This window comes from Photinus pyralis, unplaced genomic scaffold, assembly GCF_008802855.1.
Source record: "Photinus pyralis isolate 1611_PpyrPB1 unplaced genomic scaffold, Ppyr1.3 Ppyr1.4_LG4, whole genome shotgun sequence".
Lineage (NCBI taxonomy): Eukaryota > Metazoa > Arthropoda > Insecta > Coleoptera > Lampyridae > Photinus > Photinus pyralis.
In genome coordinates, this window is record NW_022170511.1 from 4,365,233 (window position 1) to 4,383,701 (window position 18,469).

General features: G+C 36.2%; 1 protein-coding gene across 2 annotated transcripts in view; it reads left to right on the top strand.

Annotated features, from left to right (window-relative positions):
• LOC116168678 overlaps positions 1-18,469 on the top strand; it is a 184,345-nt gene that overhangs the window by 49,212 nt on the left and 116,664 nt on the right. The gene's annotated exons all lie outside the window — the stretch shown is intronic.

Consider the following 18,469-nt stretch of genomic DNA (forward strand, 5'->3'; position numbering starts at 1 on the left):
TAGGTCAATTTGCATAATTCATTAACTTATTCAAAATTATGACCAGAACGTTATATATGATGCGGACCAGAATGAACTGAACAATACACCAAAAATAGTGTGCATTCAACATTATTCCTCATTCCAAGTAGAAAAACAAAACAAAAGTAACGCTGTAAAACCGATAAGATACGTTCCCCAAACGCGACCTAATTATCAGCAGGATCTAGACTAAAAATGTCGTCTTGTAGTCACATGCAACGTAATGCTTTGATTTCAATCACATCTATGCATTTACATTCGCAACTAGTTCTAGGTGATCTCTAGAAGCTTGGATCCTGTTCTGGAAAGGCGCTGCTCGGCATTCAAGTGCCATGAAAAGCGCTTTCGGAGCCCTTTCTAGTGCTACTTGTACTTTCCAGTTTCCAGAGCAAGAGAAAGGTGCTGCAAAGCGTCTACAAGACTCTCTAAAGTGTTCTGTTACTCCGGAATGCTATCCGAGGATATGGAAATCATTTGAAATAGCTGCAAAAAAAAACTAAATGCATAAATAATTAAAATTATTGAAGCACTGGTTTTTCCAGCACATTCGATGCCTATCCGAGCACTTTTGGATAAACCTTTCCAATGAATGATCCATCTTCTAAACGTACTACGTACTGGTCCTTTGGAAAACCCTGTATTGCCTGTATTGTATTGAAAAGCCCTTAGAGAGCTTCCCAGGGCATTCTAGACCATTTCTATGCCCCCCCCCCCGGTGCGCTTGTTGTAACTTTTCAGTGGAACAGTAAGGTCTTAAAAGCGTTCTCTATTCTGGAAGGCTATCCGTGAATATGGAGACCACTACTTAGAAATAATTGAAAAAATAAATTGTTAATGCCCATTATTATAAAGAATATAAAAAGGGCCATGAGTAGGCTGTTCTGAAAAGACCAAGTCTGCAAGGTTCTTTCTAGCGTCGTCTATTGTGTTATGTGTAATTTCCAGAGCAAGAGAAAAGTGCCGCAAAATATATAGGTACATTAATAATAATAATAATCGTGTTTTATTAGCTAACTGAGTACATGAGTTTCCAAAAAAAATAAAACCAAATTGTGTGCTAGGTAGCTGATTGGGGGAAGTTCGAATGCAGTTTATTCCAATTTATTCGTCATTCTATGCCAAAAAAACGGCAAGTACCTAGATAAAATAAATTCGTGTAGTTCCAATTTTTTCGGGAATGCGTGATTGAAGGTCCGCTGATGATTGTGTAATAAAGTCTCGAACGATTTCGATGCCGCCGGGATGAAAGAAGAATCTCACGTTTTGGGTCGAAATTTTGCTATAGCTCATTACCTGTTCACTTTTATCGTAAAAGTGTAAGTTGTAGGGAATGTTACGAGGAGGGGGGGTTGTAGTTAGTTTATAGTAGCGGATGTATCACAGTTTGTTTAAAGAATTAACTTTCTTTCCAAAAAAGTATTTATTAATATTTATTTACTCATGCTGCACAGGAGTGTCAGGCATTAATTGCAGGAGGACAGATTAAAGTATCTGCATCACCCTCCCCGTGTAGGACAGTTATTCCTTGTTACGTTTTTTCCTTACCGACTTAAATTAACCTTCGATTTGTGCTTTATTTAAATTCTTGCTCCATCTAGGTATTTCCTTGGTAAACTCGTTTAATAAGTTGTGCGTTATTCCTGTAATAAATTTATTATTACCTTAGTTCTTTGTTTCGCCGTTAGAGGACATCCGTGCTATTTCTAATTCTATCGCTTCTTTAATTTGGTATTGCGTGCCGCTGTATATCTTTTCCTTTCAGTGAAGATTCTGCCGTTGTATTGGTTACATGTAAATTATATGTCTTCTGTACACCATTACTTTTTCTTGACTTAGGGCGGAATTCAAAGATATTACTTAAGTTAAACTTATACTTTACGCATATTTGTACTTAGCATTATTTTTGTATTCAAATATTTGCTAAAGTGACGCTTGCGTATTAGTGCTACAGTAACATATACACTGCCTTTGAGCCCCGAAAAAAAATTGTCTCAGATCGACCCGGAAGAAAAATTTTCTTATAGAATGTGGCCTGTAGAATACATAATTTCAAACAGTTCCAAGATTGGGCTACTAGTTCAAAAGTTACAGCCGTTTCTAGTCTATAATAACTTTTGGTTGAGAAGTCTGATCGAAAAAGTACCGAATTGATTTGGATTCTACGCACCCAAATTAATAAGTTTTCCCGAGAAATTTTGGTGTAGTCGATTTTTGGTAAAAAAGGAAGGTTATTCACTCCCTTTTTTTGAGCCCCGAAAAAAAATTGTCTCAGATCGACCCGGAAAAAAAATTTTTCTTATAGAATGTAGCCTGTAGAATCCATAATTTCAAACAGTTCCAAGATTGGGCTACTAGTTCAAAAGTTACAGCCCTTTGAATTTTTTGTCGAAATTGGTTTCTAGTCTATAACTTTTGATTGAGAAGTCTGATCGAAAAAGTACGAATTGTTTTGGATTCTACGCACCAAAATTAATAAGAAAAAGTGTTTTCCGGAGAAATTTTGGTGCAGTCGATTTTTGGTAAAAAAGGAAGGTTATACACTGCCTTTTTTTGAGCCCCGAAAAAAAAATTGTCTCAGATCGACCCGGAAAAAAAAATTTTCTTATAGAATGTGGCCTGTAGAATCCATAATTTCAAACAGTTCCAAGATTGGGCTACTAGTTCAAAAGTTACAGCCCTTTGAATTTTCTTTCGAAATTGGATTCTAGTCTATAACTTTTGATTGAGAAGTCTGATCGAAAAAGTACGAATTGTTTTGGATTCTACGCACCAAAATTAATAAGAAAAAGTGTTTTCCCGAGAAATTTTGATGTAGTCGATTTTTGGTAAAAAAGGAAGGTTATACACTGCCTTTTTTGAGCCCCGAAAAAAAAATTGTCTCAGATCGACCCGGAAAAAAAATTTTCTTATAGAATGTGGCCTGTAGAATCCATAATTTTAAACAGTTCCAAGATTGGGCTACTAGTTCAAAAGTTACAGCCCTTTGAATTTTTTTCGAAATTGGTTTCTAGTCTATAACTTTTGATTGAGAAGTCTGATCGAAAAAGTACGAATTGATTTGGATTTTACGCACCCAAATTAATAAGAAAAAGTGTTTTCCCGAGAAATTTTGGTGTAGTCGAATTTTGGTAAAAAAGGAAGGTTATACACTGCCTTTTTTTGAACCCCGAACAAAAAAATTGTATCACATCGACCCGGAAAAAATATGTTCTTATAGAATGTGACCTGTAGAATGCTGAATTAACATGGCTATGATGGCGATGTATTCAAATGAATTTCTTTTTTGGCCGCTATCTCATTCTGTAAAAATCCAATATGGTGTCCATAAGAAACTAGTAACCTGCAGCTTCTAAATCTAGCGTGTTATGGAAATTCTGATAACATATTCACATTCTCCGGGAAAAAGTGCCCATGGAAGGTGCTAACAGTAACTGTATTTCCGATCGTTTACGCTAGGCAAAATGAAAACGAAATTTAACGTTTTCATTTGTTCGGTGATATCTCAATTATTTTCAGATTTTTCAAAAATTTCAAATGCATGTTTTTAGTCTGAAGAACAGGCATTCCGAAACGTACATAACAGTTCGAAATCTAAAGCTAAAAATATATCAATAATAATTAATAATACAAATGTAAATATATTTTTCGGTTTCTCAAAAACGGAAAGCGTCCAAACAAAGAAGTTTGGTACAGCGAGGTACATTGAATTAACGTACAATTCCTCGATTTCACTTCAATTGAGGATACCATTTGGTTTCGACAATGTACGTAGGTTTTTCCATGTCTACCAACTAGAGGCATGACACTGAACAATATTGAGGACATTCTCGATGTTATGCAATGTCAAGTGTCGGTCAGCTCATATTAGAAGATCGGAGCGTGATATTATTTTAAACCCATTTTAAAATTCTGATTTTAAGTTTATCAATTCAGAAGTTTCTTAAAGGCTTCTGCTACAAAATGCTTCACTACAATAAGAGCTTTCGCTCATATTAATATATTTTTGTTGCTAATGACACTGTTCCATTATTATCCGCATATTCGCTTCGCTCCACTTTTTTTCTAAGGTAATTTTGCTATTCATCAATTTAGGTTATGAAATTGAACAATTAAGCTAAACGAGCTCTACTATTGACAATTAGAAAGCATTTATTTAGTAAATAATAATTTTCTAAGTATACACTTATTGTCATGAATTATTTATATCGCATTGGGTGGTTATGAGGGTGAAAGTTTTAACGATGGTTTACATAAGATCACCAATTTATGACGTATCACTTATAATTCCAATACACCTGAAAAGATGCGCTACAATAAGTGACATGTTACGAATTGTCCATCCAGAATCAGTTCGGTAATATTTTTATCCACGCTAAAATGTAATGGATTCTCAATGAGCCTGCACTAACTCGTTAGTGCTCGTTTGTTCATTTTCCAACATTTGCTAAACTTCGCCGTGATTTATAGAATTTTAATGAAAAGCGAGTTTGTTATTAGTTTTCGTTTATTCCGCTTCAACAACAAAATTTCTATTGGAACCAATTCCATTGTGCGCCCCTATTATTCTGTTCGAAACTCTTGCGCAAAGCATTACCTTATCCCTTGTTTAATGTGCGAACGAATTTGAAACAATCGTCGGCCCACATCCATGGGGCAACCGATTCAAAATTAAATATCGCAATTAATTTATGGTTGCAAATGCGCGAATTATATTTCGCAACCACCCACACATTTACTCGAGCCCCATAATTATCGCGTGCCGGTATAAATCAATTACAACCGATTAAAAAATTGCAATACTTAACAGAAAGCGGCAGTTGATTTCGATCAATTTGTGCAACTTTTCTCAATAATTCATAATTACATAACGCAATTTCGAGCCTCCTCGCATTGTTGAATGAAGTGTCGTTAACGTAAGACGCAAATGTAATTTAAGAACCGGCAATTTGCCACTAACTCCTATTTATAAATATATCTCACTATTATGTAAGTTAAACTGTCAATAAATTAAGCTATTATTCAAATGTATGTAAATGTGTTGTTTTATTAGGTTTGGAGAGATATTGCATCGTTATAAATGGGAAATCGTTTTTGACGACTTTTTCCTTATTCTTATGTTTTAGGTGACTATTTATGTCACCTTAATTCATTAAAAAATACTAATCAATGACTAGAAAAGGTCTTTATCAAATGCTGTTCCTAAGAGAATTCAAAACATAATTTCCAAACATTAGCTACTTGTTATCGTTATGAATAAGTACCTTTACCATGATGATACATATTCGAAGTGTCACAAAGCTCTCTTATCGCTCGTTGAAAGATTCAATCTGTTTATTTTTTCAACGAGGTATTATCTCATTTTTACTTACCGACTTATTTTTCACACCCACATGGAGAATTATTGTACAAAATGGCGATGTCTAATTGTTTATTGGTTAAGGTCTTTCTTACTACCAATTTCGGATAGTTTTTATGTCGTTAAACATTAACATCTCTTTCTCAAACCAAGCTGACTCAAACATTTCCGCGTTAACTTTATCTCATGATGAGTTTACTAATGCAATACTATATCTCCATTGAAAAAGACTAAATTTGCAACCGATCACTGTTATTGTAACGACTCAAGTAACAAAAACCATGTGACTACTTAGAAATGACACATATTTCGTGGACCGCAATCAACCAGATAAATTCTTTACGTCATCACGACAAAAAATTTGTTTGGGGAGACACTTCAGAACCTTGACATTTTACAGCTGATATATTCTACTTTACTCCTTTTTACGAGAAAATCCAAAAATTGAAATCCAAACCTAAGTGCTATCGTTACATACAGAATCGCACATCCTCTTAGATAATATTGTACAGAAATTTGGAGATGGTGTATAAGTCCCACCCTCGTATCCTTTGAGATATAATTTTCGCACGATGTTACAAAAAATGCCAGTTGCACTAAAAAATTATCAAAGTCCTCGTGTGAGATCGAAGGGACTTCAGCGCATTTTTGTGTGGCAGATCAGTATTCTATTAGCCACTTTCGACTCAACCATCAATAACAGATCTTGTCGAAGGCTACTACATTCACTAACCGTTTCCCACTTTCCGCGTGCACCCGCAATTCGCTTTTAAAGTTAAAATCGGGTCGGGGGCTACCACATTCCCTTTGACGGTAGCCACTTCCGACGTCCCGTTCACCCGCAATTCGCTTCTATTGGCGACACGAGAAAGAGAGACAGCGATTCGAGATTTACGAAACGTTAAACCGCGTGAGTTCGCAACGGAAGGTAAAAGGCGCCCGAAGTTGACTACTTCTCGAAGACACGCGCGCGCGCCTCGCAAAAGGTCGTTAATTTCGCCCCTATGACAAAAAACAAAATTCCGCCACGCAGGAGTTGTGCGCGTTTACAACATCTTTCCGACGACACCAATTTCAAAAGAATCGGACCAAAACTGTAGTAGAAGATAGGAAAAAACTGAAAAACCTTCACGTTAGTATACTACGCTCGAGGATGACCCCCAGATGTCGCCAACCCCACATCATGTAGCCATGTCCCTAAGGTTGACAAATTTCACGGCCTTGTAGATACACGTACAGTCGTACACCCGTTACCTTTCTACAAGAGTTCTTCTACGCCCCCACATTTGCAGCCAGCCAGCCAAAGTGAGATTAAAAGCTACTTTTTACAAATAAATTTGCAAAAATGCGCTAAAAAGTGAATGTGTCCCGTTTGTAAAAGCATAAGTTTGTGCCATAAACTTCAAAGCCGTGGACAGTAAATAATCGGATTTGGTAGCGGTTTCTACGAGAAAGCCAATTCAGGAAAGCGAGAAAATCTCCTCTCCCCCCACTCGGTGCCGAAAACTGAATGTAAAAGCAAAATGGACGGTATGAATGACTAAATTTACGGAAAACCTCAAAATTACCGTACTGAACAAACGTAGTTTGTAAGGATGCAAAAGACAAAAAACAAAAGATTTAGATACGGTTAAACGGCGAAGGCAAAACATAGCCAAAGGTTTTACGTTTCGGTTAACCACTAAATGCAAAAAGATCCCCTCTAAATTAAGCGTTTACTTTATATAAAGTTCGGCTATACCATGGAAAGAAATTTCAAGTCGGTCGACGTATTCGGTTATCTACATCCAAAAATTACAAATTCTTTATTAATTACGACCATCTCAGAAGTCTTAAATATACGGAGTGGGTCTCAAAATTCCAGTTAGGGCGCACCTAACGGATGTAATCTCGCCTTAATCGTATGCTTATATTGTAACCAATTCAACTCATTACAATTAATTATCCTTATCCAAATAGTCGAAATAAAAAACCCAAATTAGGCAGTCCAGTAATAGATGCTCTTTCGTTCCTTGGAATGTGAGGTCAAGCGGCCTATTATCACGTTAATATTTTCCTTAAACTGTACGACCTACCGGTTTAATGCTGGATTTTGGTATACCATTCTAAAATCGATTAATGGACAATTAACGGACCTTAAACTTAATAAGATTGACTCCCTCATCTTCCCTGGCAAGAGAACTTTCGGCGGGATTAAAAACAATTTAAATGTTCCTACGGGAACGGTTGCAAACGGCAAATTACATACGGCCTCTTATTTTCCTTAACGCGCGGCTCTACATATTAGCTTACTAATTTCTACCTTATATTTCCAAATCCTACACAGTGCGACAGTCTTCGTAATGAAGCGCTCAACTTAAAACGCTTGTAGATAGATACCGGGTGTTTATCTACAAAGTGATCACTAAAACTGCTAATGTCAAGGTGGAAAACAGGTGCTTAAATTTATTAAGGACAAAATAATCGCTACACATAATAATGTCGGTCATATGGAATGGAATATTATAAAGGTAAGTATAAAAGACAACAAGTAACTTCCTGGCCCCCCTTGATGAATTTTTTTCGTCCCATAGATAACATTGAGTAGACTAGTTAGGAGTCTTATTTTTTCATTTAGTGTACAGAAATTTCTGCTGTAAAACACACTGCTGGAGTGTATTGGCAAGTAGAATTGAAAACGTATCATATGAAGTGCATGTACCATTATTCGGCTTTTTTCAAGTTTTTTGCACAAATGAGTAAAGTGGAATTTTTTGTGGTGTCAAAAAAATCGCGGTTTTTAAATAAATTGGTTTACGCCTTGGTCTTCGATTCAACTCGAAGATTGGAGGCAAGAGACGCGCGTCTAACTGTACGTAATTTGCTCTTTAATCACTTATGGCTCCGGTATAGCTCAAATTACATCCTTGTTAGTGGAGATATAATATTACATTTCTGAGTTCAACACGAGATAACTCACTGACCTGGGAGCTACATAGTCTGTAGTTTTGAGTTGCGTAGGAAGGTGTTTAATGACCCTAAAACCATCTGGAATTGGTAGTAACCAAAGACATTAACCAATAAACAATTGGCAACATTTACAAAAAAATTGATTTTCAAAGAAAGGACGTTCAAGCCCTTTGTATGAAATACGAAAGCCTGGCAAACTTCGAACCTTTCGAAATTTAGATCCAGAAAATAAAGTCTTCTTTAAGCCTTTCCTATTTTTTTGGAAAAATTTGGAAAGTAATTAGCAATAAGCTGATTTTGGGTCGCTTAGCTGACCGTCTAGCTAGACTGTATCTGAATGTTGGGAATGCAGATTAAGCGTCTACATATTGTAATATATTTTGTAATCTTCCTAATTAATAAATTAATTTTCAGCAATAGCTCATCTGTTTGATGGGATATTACACGCACGTCAAATAGACACACTGTATAGCTATTTAAAGGGGTTTGGCTATAAAGCAGTGCCCCAAACAAAAGCTTTTACGGTAACAGTTTATCTATCCAGAATTTCATGCACAGTTGGCTTTCCTTTTAATTAACAATAGATTTAATACCAATTTCTCCTTTGTTCAACTAAATTCGAATTAAGGAGGCTTTACTGTACACAAACGGAGTCCTCAAGTCCAACGTACGCGCAAGGTGGCGTCAGAATGACCTCAGAAAACCATTAAAAGCGCTATTTTTTGTTTAAGTTGGTAAATAAATCTCTTGTCCACTTTTGCACACGCACACGTCCAAAACGTTCGGTCGGTATGAAAATGTGGAATGAAAATTAAAAGCGCCAGCTTCCAAAATAAATGACGTTACTCAAAAGGATATTGCTGGCCGTATTTTATTTCATTTTTTTTCATAAACAAATGTACCTACGCTGTACCGCTGAAAATTAAAATCACAATTTCCCGGATTACTGCAGTTTTTAATTTTTGCTTAATGCACATCAAAAATCCATCTCGCGATGTGCGCCAAGACCGATTAGTATATGGTGGATGAAAAAATTACTGTAATTTAGAGTTACAAATTACAGACTGTTAGTTAAGGCGACTGTGGTTGGCACGATTTGGCGACAGTTGGCCCGCTACTTTATCACTACGGGCCTACCGATGTTAATTCTAAGACTGCGTTTAGAGAACATTAAGATTACGTTAAAAAGGTCTTTCGGTTGCCCCTTAACTTGGAACTCGCATTTATATAAGTTTTTAGATCTGTAACAGCAGCTGCGCTCTTGAAATATTAGACAATAAATCGGTTGCATCGCATGAAATAAACGTGATATTTGTTTTTCCGCGTTTTCCAGAAGTACGTAACAGACGGCGTAATTGCATTCGTAAAAGCTCTATTATGTGTTTTCATTTGGCAAAGCCCCGCTGTTGAGATGCTAAATTAAAGCGGTTTTTTACCGCCGAAGCACAATGTAAATGAGTTTTCAAGCACGTGAGTTCACCACCGATATGGAATTTAAATGGGTCACGCTACAGAGTGGAGTTTTTCCAATAGATTTAAGATACGTGTTAAATGTTACAAGGAAATGTACTATACTCTCACCTGAGCACGTAATTAAAACATTACATTTCGTAAAATGAAAATGCATTTACCTATATACAACGCCTAGGTTGCACTTGTTTACATAGCTACGTTATAAAAATTCTGTTAGTACAAGGTTGATATATGCAAATTATACTCTGCTTTAATCAACATTTAGTTTTAGGTATTATTTCAGTAGGTAGGTACACATTCAAATTTGTAGACCAGGGAGCTTTCTTGTAAAATAGTCCTCTCCTTCACACACCAATAGTAAGAATCGCTTCAAAAAGTGAACCGTGTCGACCTTATCATTCATTGAAATCTTCGATATTTACGATGCGCGGACGGTAGTTCGGGGTACTATCCACCACAAACTTTGCGAAATTTATTGTAAAAGTAAATTAATAAAACAAGTTACGTAATAAATAGGCTTGTCAACAATAACATTTAATATTGCTAAAATGAAACATTATTATTCCGTGCAAGTGCTTATTATTTCGTTTGAATTATGCATGTAGTGCACGTATTTATTACAACACGTCGCAGGGGTAGACTTCATTTTTGAACATTAAATATTTTTGATTTTATATTAGGTACATTAAAATTCATTCTGTACATAACCCCCAGCCTCCAAGTAGCTGTAGATGAGATATTTCGCAATTTCTAATGTATACGTGTACAATAAAACAGTTCTAGGTCGCAGTATCGAGCTTCGTTCAATTTATTAGGTATGTACTGGCATAATGTCACGATAACTCACTACCAACACACGCTCATAATATAATGAAACATTTAAATAACGAATAGCGTCCTTAAACTGTTAGCGGCAAATTACCGTAGAAAATGAAGGACTTTTGTCTCTCATTATACGCAGATGCACTGTACAATTTCAAAATACGCTGTCCTTTAAGTCGTAATGTCATGGTATTAACTTAATTATAGAGCCGTAAAAACTCTCAGTGTATCTAAAAGTTATTCCCCAAAATAAAAGTAGGTACCAGTTATTATTATGTCTAACATTTAGTGAGTTCTACAAACTCTAGTCGTAAAATTGCAATATTTGATGTGAGGCGTTAAATTATGAACGCGCGAAGGTTGCATTAATTAACACCAACAAAATTCGAATTGCTCGGGTAATTGAAAAATGGTAGATATTTCGTAATAATATCACTTAAGCATAACAAAATTTGGATAATTAACATAGATATCTTTCGTTGGGTACGAGAATAATAAATTTATGCCGTTGTTAACCGCAGCAATATAACGTTTAATTATACAATAAAGACATAAACAATACGAGATTATAACGATTATCAATTAACCAGTTGATGTTTATTGGTATGAAGAAATGGGAAGAACTGTAACTTCTAGACCTTAATATTAACTAAATTTCGTAAGTTCAATGATATTTTGGTTTATTGCATGTGGTTCATTATTTAAGTGTTTTATGGGGATTGTATTTTATGCTCCCCAAATAGATATGGAAGATGAAAGTGTACATTAACAAAATCACCATTTGCCAAAATAACGTTTGTAATAGCGTTTTTCTTGATAATTGCAAAAAATTTTACCACCTCCTTTAAGAAAGTCTTGTTCTTCTTGAAACTATAAAAAATGCGTTCCGTCGTAATAATTTTTGCGCAATTCCCATTAAAATTGGTTAGATTCCATAATTTTACTGATCATTTAGGTTCATCTTTATCGGGCTCAGGGGCATCTTTTTTACTTGTACAATTTTGGGATATGCGCCTATTGAACATACAGGGTGTTTTTTTGGGAGCTTTAGTTAAAAGTTTCTGGGAAAGTAAAATAGGTAGGATTTTGAAAATTTGTACTTAGGAGTTACTCTGAAGGCCGAATCGATGTAAAATATTTTCAAAATGGCCGCACTTCCGGAAACACCGGAAGTAGATAGTAACTTCGTTATTTTAAATGGCAACCCCTATTTTTTATTGCATTTTTGGATTCTACGTGAAATTTCAGTTCTTTTGATACCCATATGTCATATCTGCCATTTATGGTTTTTAAGTTATTTTGACTTTAAGAAAAAAAAATGGCGGATGCAGATGGTACCTTGATAATTGATTACTTGAAAAAGGTTATAGTCATGGCAACCCATTTTTATCAGTGCATAGAGAATGAATAGGGCTTTCTTTTACTGTACTTAAAACAAAGTTAAGTTGCGTACAACCGCACCTATGGAGATCCAAATTTAAGAAACTTCAAAGTCTATAAACTCAGTTTTTTTAAATGGAATGACCATGTTCTTAATATTGCATGAGATAGAGAATCGAAATTGGCATATTTTGATATTACATGTTCCTATAGCTATCTTTAACAGTTTCTGATTTATTCCCATTTCATTGAATTGATCTCGGAATTGATGCCATTTTTTTTCGCATTTTCTTTTTAGTAGTTGGCCATGATTTTATAACAATCGAATTTTAAACAAATCAAGGAATGGATTCTTTAATACCACTGATTCTAGTTCTAGTCTAAATAATTCATTAATAAATAACTCATTTAATAAGGATATAGGACAGAAAATTTTTGAAAAATCTAAACAGAGTCGTTCAACTGAATTTCTTAAACAACGTATAAGTCTGGAAATTAAGAGAGGTAATGCGATATCTGTTCTAGCAAAAATTCCATACCAAAAATGTTTCAACAAAGTTTTTTATATTTTGCATTGAATTTATTTTGTTAATCTTGCATTTGCAATTCAATTCATTTTCTTAAATATTCTCTTGTAGAGCTTTGTATAACTTGTGCTTCAACGGTTTGTAGTGCATTAGGGGTACAAAATTTCAAAAATTCATACAATTTCGTTCTAGTTTTCGAATGAATGTACGGAAAGCACGCGCCGCGATTCTGCCCATTTCACCATAAATAACAATTAAATTCCAAAATAGGTGAAACCACTGCGAGTCATTTTTCGATTTTTGAAAAACTTATGTTAACCTATAACAGTGGGTGATGGATTAGTGTCACTAGATTTGTTTAAAATTCAATTGTTATAGAATCATGGCCGACTACTAAAAAGAAAATCCTAAAAAAATAGTGTCAATTCAATAAAATGGGAATAAGTCAGAAACTGTTAAAGATAGCTATAGGAACATGTATTGTCAAAATATGCCCATTTCGATTCTCTATCTCATGGAATAGTAAGAACGTGGTCATTCCATTAAAAAAAACTGAGTTTTTAGTCTTTGAAGTTTCATAAATTTGGATATCCATAGGGGCGGTCGTACGCAACTTAACTTTTTTTAAGTGCACTAAAAGAAAGCCCTATTCATTCTCTATGCACTGATAAAAATAGGTTGCCATGACTACAACCGTTTGCAAGTAATCAATTATCAAGGTACCATCTGCATCCGCCATTTTTTTTCTTAAAGTCAAAATAACCATAAATGGTAGATATCGACATATGGGTATCAAAAGAAGTGAAATTTCACGTAGAATCCAAAAAAGCAATAAAAAAATAGGGGTTGCCATTTAAAATAACGAAGTTACTATCTACTTCCGGTGTTTCCGGAAGTGCGGCCATTTTGAAAATATTTTACATCGATTCGGCCTTCAGAGTAACTCCTAAGTACAAATTTTCAAAAACCTACCTATTTTACTTTCCCAGAAACTTTTAACTAAAGCTCCCAAAAAAACACCCTGTATAGGACTTAGTAGACCTTATAAAATTGGAAATCTCCCATCTGGATTTTGTGCAAATTTGTGCTTTTATGGTTTTTGAGCTTTGTAGAATAGAATTTCATCTTTGCGCCGAGATTTTTGAGGAGAATGCAGCTTAATTGCCAAGAAAAAAAAAGTGGGTCGAGTGTGATGGGATATTACATAAGAAAGGTTTGAAGGGTCTCTACGTTTAACCAAGCTTTGAAATTCTGAACTAAAACTGTACAAAATAAAATGAATCGCTCTTCTGCCGTTGGCTAGCCAATTCTTTACCAAATTTTACCTTTTTTGGTAGTTTTACTTACTGCAGATTTTTCTTTTTGTTATAACCCTTTAACGTAATTTCTAGTGTAATAGCCACTTCATTTTTTAAATATAAATAACCTAATTTCACAAATTTGAATATACATACAGGATGTTAGTGAAAAGTGCGACAAATTTCAGGGAGCGATTCTGCATGAAAAAAATAATCACAGTTCGTTACATTTGTCCACAAACGTTTCGTTTTCCTAAATACGGGGTGTTAAAGTTAAGCATAAAATGCGCCAAATGCGCCCCCCCCCCCCAGTAAGCACGTAATCATATTGAAATGCTATGTTGTGCTGTAGATATAACGCAATGGAAAAGAGCAAATTATTTCGTGAGAGTGCACATGACTATAACGATTGTTGCAATATCCACCATTTACACACAAGTAAAATGCTATTCATTAGTACTGAATAACAGTCCGCAAACACTAAAGAAACTTTGAAGCGCTTGTCGACTAATCAGTAGGCTTGACTTTGAGAGCCAAACAACAAAGGGCTCTCTGTGAAAGTAAAAGGTATTTCTGGGGAAAAAGTAAGCCCATTGTCTACCAAGAGGCTCAACTTAGACTTTAACTGACATCTGTTTCTTCCTCTTCAACCATAAAATGAAATGCTTTCGACAGTTCTGAAGAAGGAATTCTCTTAATGATCAAATCGCAGTCCAAGGTCCTGCCTTCTAGCACCGCTATGACCTTGAAGATGGAATTGTCACAACGCCATAAATGATCAACCCGTTATCTCCATTGTCACATTAAGATCGTTTATATGAATTTATGATACGTGTAAAAAAACACCTGTAACGTAAAAATTGCTCATTTGGGTGTGCACGTCCATGAATTTAAAACAATTTATTCATCCGGTGATTATTTCGGTTGGTAAAAATGGCGCAATCTCCTAACTCTTTACACTTCACAAGTTCAATGAATACCATTTCATACATTATCATTGTAATTTATCTTTGACTTTGCATACAAGGATTAAATCGCCATTTTAACGAATGATTAATGATTCACTTTCAAAGTTAAGAATGCGCAATTCTCTTACGCTCTATAAATTTATTACGGTTTAACAAATACCAGTAGCCGTCAAATTTAATAGAGATGTAATTTTGTATAAGGAACGTGGCCCATTGTCTACAAATTACCAATTTAGATTTCGATCCGCTATTATTAAGGAATTGATGTAGTAAGATTTATAAATAATGAATGTAGTTAATATTGTTAAATAACAAAAACAATATTGCCATTCTTTTGCATATCGCGACATTTCTCGTTTTTGACAGACACAATAGCTCATGTTTTATGCAGGACGTTATGTTGCGCATTTAGAAAATAATGACTTAAAAAAATGTCAACAATGTCGCATACTGCGATTTCCGATAAAAGGCCAAGAAAACTAAAGTGGAGCTTAATCGCTGTAGGTTTAGACGCGATAACATTTTCCCAACTTTCCTTCTTATAAAATTACCAGCGACGCAGAGAAAAGTGTAACGGAGTTTACTGTAAAAATAACATCTTATACTAAATTACGTCCTAATGGAATCTATTATTTAGGGCTGTACGCACGCAAACGTCTATAAACAGGTTACCTGAGCGTTTTTCTAATAATTCAATGGAAATAACGGCCTGTTGCCTATGTTCTTTATTCGATCTCTGATGTAACGCTAAAATTACCCCCTATGGTTCTTTCACTTTAATTTCTCTAAATTAATCTTCTGCGATATGTAGGTATTCATCTTTCAACACTAAGGAATTCTTAATTAATGGACAATGGAAAACTATTAGAGAACTTAGTAGTCCGTTACTACTATAAAAATCAACTTATAAAAGTCAAAAAAACAAAAGTTACAACCCAAACTGTGGAAGTTTTGTGACTTGCGACATTTTGGATCCTTAGAAGTTGGATCCCGAGTCCCTACAAAATGAGCTGCGAAATTTAATTGCGACCAAAGACCTTCCTTTTTTGGCATTGTAATTACAATGTGGCACTTAGTAAGTGTTGACTTCTTTCGTTTAAGTTAAAAGCTTCTCTCTCGCTCCAAATTTCCCTTTACCGGTAAACCGCGTGTCAATTCGTATAAAAAATTAAGTCTTTCTTAGTATCTCTTCTATTGTGACATTATAACTATCATAGTTTCTTTTAATTAAAATAATTAATACAAAAAGTTTTTGCATAAATTGAATGAACGCCTTGTAAAAAAACGCGCGCCCTTGCATTCGATCCCGCGCGATCGCATTTTGCACGCGACCTTAGTTTTTGGTATGAAATTCTAACCTTACAATTAAAAAAAAACTATACCCTAATGGAAAATGCAGAAAAAGAGAGGCACCCAACTCAGCGCAAGACTAGCACAATTTAAAAGTGCACTTCAAGTGCACTCATATGCTTATAGATAAAGCTTCATGGCGTTTTCAATTGGTACCTACCACTAGTGTCATTTTTATATTCCGCGATCTTTAGGCAGCATTTAGACACATCGAAGGCCGATTTGCCAACCCCCTTTCTTTCGCACCTAGGTTCAGAGCCCGCTCCTGACCCGGTTTAGAGTAAGTTGCATCACCGTCCCCGGGTTCAGATAACTGTCTGTCTCTGATGAAAGCGTTACAGCGACAGACCACCTGCTTAGTAGTTTCATCTTCATCACCATAGAACCTGCCCGTGGCGCTCCTACAAGTCCCATGTTGTGCTGGTGATAGTTGACCAGTCAATGCCCGGCAAGCACACCGTTGATCTTTTTAATCTGCCCTCTATTAGACTTAGACAACCCAGACTCTCCAAGGGGCCCTGTTAAGAATACCATGGACTGTCTGAGTCTAATTGCTTGTTCCCACTGAGCCCGGAATCCACTGGTCACACAGTCTTTAATCCTGGCCCTGGCAACGAGGGAGTCATCTTTAGAGTAGGCAATCAAGTGCCGTGGTCTATCGAAACTTGTCTGTTGACAGGGCCCTCAGTGCCGCCCAACTGTCACAGGTCATCCCTGCCTGAAACACGGTGCTATACTGACCACAGTAGAAGCTGATGTTGGTCGATCACCATATATCGTGCCCCTTTCCGTTAGGGACTTGTCTGAAAACCACGAGCCCCTCAGTTGGCAAACTGAGTTCAGCCATTGCTCCCTGTCCGGGAAAGTGACTTTATAACTCTCCGATTTTTGTAAAACAGCCTGATTCGCATACCTTCTTGTGATGAGGAGATTGGATCTAAGGGTTTCCTCCCAGAACCGCCCGTGCCAAAGGCTCCCTCTGTCCTTCCACTCGTCCCAATAATTTAATCGTATGGAAGCCTTCCGAACCTCTCTGCCTGCACAGCTAAGTGGAGTGCTAACACTAGCCTCCATGGGCAACCCTCCTTACAAATGGAATCGAACGGTGTGTTGTTAAATGCATCCTCGAGATCTAGAAACGCTCCCTGGGCTACTCCCCGACCCCTCTCCAGCTTGCACACGAAACTGCGAAGAGCCACCTCCGTAGACGTACCAACCTTCTCGCAGCCCTACAAGCATGTTGGAATGGATGGTAGTGGTCTGAGGACCAGTACCAGTCCTTATGAATACATCCACCAGCTTCTCCACCGTTGTTTAGATGATGATAAGACTGGGGGGCCTGTAATTTTTCGCAATGTCATGTTTGCCCACGACCCGGCTCAGGTAGGTACACAACTCTTACCTTTCTACAGCTTTCGGGGACATACTCTAGAGCTAGGGAGGTTCTAAAGAGGTGCTACAAATGTAACAGCGGCGGTTCCAGGCTCTTCTGCATAAATCTTAATCGGAATTTTATTAACACGCGCTCCGTCGCGTTCGGGACTTTTTCTCCGACATTTTATCCCCAAGAGTTTCTACACGGGTTTGAAATATGGTCCTATTCTAATTCAGACCCACGAACAATTTACCTACGTTTTTTTCCGCGATTCACAAGAAGATTTGATATCCCCAAGTATGTCTTTTAAAACCGAGCGATTTAACTTGGGCGATTGTAAAAACTGAACGGAAAGCCCACAAACTATTGCGATCGAGATTGACTTGGGTCTCGCTCGTTTCTCTCCCTAATTTTCTGTATGTAGGTGGCCAGACTGGAAACTATTGTACTACGTACGTTTCTTAAAAATTGATTAATAAACTATCGAAACCAAAAACTTTTTGCGCTGAAAAATTCAAAGCCTGAACAATTCTTTGTTTCGTCATGGGAACCCAAAATCTGACTCTAGTCATGCAAAGCTATGATTTGTACTTTTCGAGGTCATGAGAATGTGTGCATTGGAAAACTACATCTCATCTACATCTACAAGTTAGCCGATATATTTCCAACCATATTCATACAAGTCATTCTTATTGATAGCTGTACACATTGAAGTTAAAGTGAATTAAAAGCTCTTCTAAAAGGCGTGATATTGCTCAACTTGTGTTTTAATGCATTCTTCAGGTATCACTAATTAAAACTAATTCTGCACAAAAATGCTAAAGTGTTAAATGTTAAATTTTAATACCACGTTCACCTTTCCACGCATCATATAATTATGCGATAAAATGGATTGAACGTGCTGTCATTGATAAATGTGCATGAGATGCTGCCAACCCTAATTAACCATA